The following is a 3107-nucleotide window of genomic DNA, read 5'->3' on the forward strand; positions in this document are numbered from 1 at the left end:
CTACTCTTAAATGTGGAGACGGTGTCTGCCTCCTGAACTCAAACTGGAACCTGGTTCCACAGGAGTGGAGCCTGATAGCTGAATGCTCTGGCTCCCATTTCACTTTTGGAGACTCTAGGAACCACAAGTAACCCTGCATTCTAGGAGCGCAGCGCTCTGGTGAGGTAGTAAGGTACTATGAGCTCCTTAAGATGAGATGGTGCCTGACCATGAAGAGCTTTGTAGGTGAGAAGGATAAATTCTATTCTGCATTTTACAGGAAGCCATTGCAGAGAAGCTAAAATGTAAACGTGCTGTATTTATATAGCGCTTTTCGAGTCTTAACAACTACTCAAAGCGCTTTTACATCTACAGGAAACATTCACCATTCACACACATTCATACACTGTGGCCGAGGCTGCCGTACAAGGTGCCACTTGCTCATCAGATATACACTCACACACATTCACACTCCCATGCGCAGCAACTCAGGGTTCAGTGTCTTGCCCAAGGACACTTCGACATGAGACTGCACGGCAAGGGATTGAACCACCAACCTTCCGATTGGCAGGCAACCGCTCTACCACTGAGCCACAGCCGCCCCTAAAACAGGAGAGATGTGATCTCTTTTCCTGGTTCCTGTCAGAACATGTGCTGCAGCATTCTGGATCAGCTGAGGAGTCTTTATGGATTTTTTTGAGCAGCCTGATAATAAAGAATTGCAGTAATCCAGCCTAAAAGTAACAACAGCTTAGACTAGTTTTTCTGCATAATTTTTAAGATAGGGTATTCTTGATTTTTGCAATATTACGTTGGTGAAAAAGGCGAGTCCTTGGATTTGGCTTAATGTGACAATTAAACGACATGTCTTGATCAAAGATAACTCCAAGATTCCTCACATTGGTGCTGGAGGCCAGGGTGATGCCATCCTAAGTAATAATCTCTTTGGATAATGCATCATGGAGGTGCTTGGGCCCCAGAACAATAACTATCTGAGTTTAACATTAGAAAATTATAGGTCATCAAGGTTTTAACATCCTGAAAGCACATTTGAAGTTTAGATAACTGATTAGTTTAATCTGGCTTGATCGAAATATATAATTGAGTATCATCTGCATAACAATGAACGTTTATGGAGTGTTTCCTGATAAAATTACCTAAAGGAAGCATATATAAAGTGAACAGGATTGGACCGAGCACAGATCCTTGTGGGACTCGATGACTAACTTTGGCATGCATGGAGGATTCATTGTTAACGTGTACAAACTGAGATCAATCTTATAAATAAGATTTAAACCAGCTTAGAGCAGTTCCTTTAATGCCAATTGAATGTTCCAGTCTCTGTAATAGGATATGACGGTCAATGGTGTAAAATGCAGCCCCAGTACAGAGATAAGTCCTTTGTTTGATGCAATTAGGAGGTCAGTAGTAATTTTCAGAAGTGCTGTCTCTGTGCTATGATAAACTCCAAATCCTGACTGAAAATCCTCAAATAAGATGTGGTTATGCAGAAAGTCACACAGCTGTTTGACGACTGCTTTCTCAAGAATCTTAGAGAGAAATGGAAGGTGTGATATAGGTCTATAGTTGGCTAAAACATCTGGATCAAGGTTGGCCTTTTTCAGAAGAGGTTTAATTACAGCTACTTTAAAGTGCTGTGGTACATAGCCTGTTAATAAAGACAGATTGGTTTTATGTAGTAGAGAAGTGTTGACTAAGGGTAAAACTTCTTTAAGTAGCCTAGTGGGGATGGGGACTAAGAGGCAGGTTGATGGTTTAGATGAAGAAATAATTGAATTAAATTGATAAAGATTGAGTGAAGCAAAGCAGTCTAAACATTTATCTGGTTTTACAGCTGTTTCTAAGGTTCCTGAGTTTAGAGATAAGTCGGTGCCAGTTAAAGGCAGGTCTTGGGGAATTTTGTTTCTAATAGTTGTAATTTTATCATTGAAGAAGCTCATAAAATCTTTACTACTAAGAGCTATGAGAATACTTGGTTCAATAGAGCTGTGACCTTCCGTCAGCCTTACTACAATGCTGAAAAGAAACCTGGACTTGTTCCTATTTTCCTCTATTAATGACGAGTAGTACGCTGCTCTGGCATTACGGAGGGCCTTCCAACAAGTTTTAAGACTATCTTGCCAAATTAAACGAAGAATTTTCAAGTTTGGTGGAACGCCAAATCTTCTCAATCCGTGATATTTGCTTTAATTTGTGAGTGTCAGTGTTATACCATGGAGCTAACCGTCTTTGTTTCATGATATTCTTTTTTAGAGGGGCAACAGAGTCAAGTGTGATTTGCAGCGAGCCTGCTACACTATCAACAAAATGATTGATTTTGGAGTCACTGAAATTAGCATAGGAGTTCTCCGTTACTTTGTGACTTGGTAATGAATTAAAAGCTGATGAAATTACATCCTTAAATTTAGCTACAGCACTATCAGATAGACATCTTGTATAGAGGTTTTTGCCTAAAGGCGTGTAGTTCAGTAGTATCAACTCAAAAGTTATCAAACAGTTATCAGATATAAAGGGATTCTGTGGGAACACTATTAAATGTTCAGTTTCAACACCATATACCAGAACAAGATCGAGGGTGTGGTTAAAACTGTGAGCTGGTTTATGAACACTTTGAGAGAAGCCAATAGAGTCTAATAGAGAGATAAACGCAGTATTAAGGCTATCATTCTCATCGTCCACATGAATATTAAAATCCCCTACAATAATGACTTTGTCCGTTTTAAGGACTTAAGTTGACAAAAACTCTGCATATTCAGATAAGAATTCACAGTATGGACCAGGTGCTCAGTATACTATTACAAATAGAATTGTTTACAGTGATTTCCAACTTGGGTGTGAAAGACTAAGAACAAGACTTTCAAATACGTTATAATTTAGTTTAGGTTTAGAGCTGATTGACTAGAATCGAAGATAGCTGAAACTCCACATCCTCGGCCTGTGCCTCGAGGAATGGGAGTATTAATATGACTGGGAGGGGTGGATTCATTTAGGCCAACATATTCTCCATCACCCAGCCAAGTTTCAGTAAGACAAAATCAATCAATATAATAATCTGATATTAATTTATTTACTAGTACACCTTTAGAAGAGAGAGATCTGATGTTTAA

Source organism: Etheostoma spectabile, chromosome 4 (genome assembly GCF_008692095.1).
Source record: "Etheostoma spectabile isolate EspeVRDwgs_2016 chromosome 4, UIUC_Espe_1.0, whole genome shotgun sequence".
NCBI lineage: Eukaryota > Metazoa > Chordata > Actinopteri > Perciformes > Percidae > Etheostoma > Etheostoma spectabile.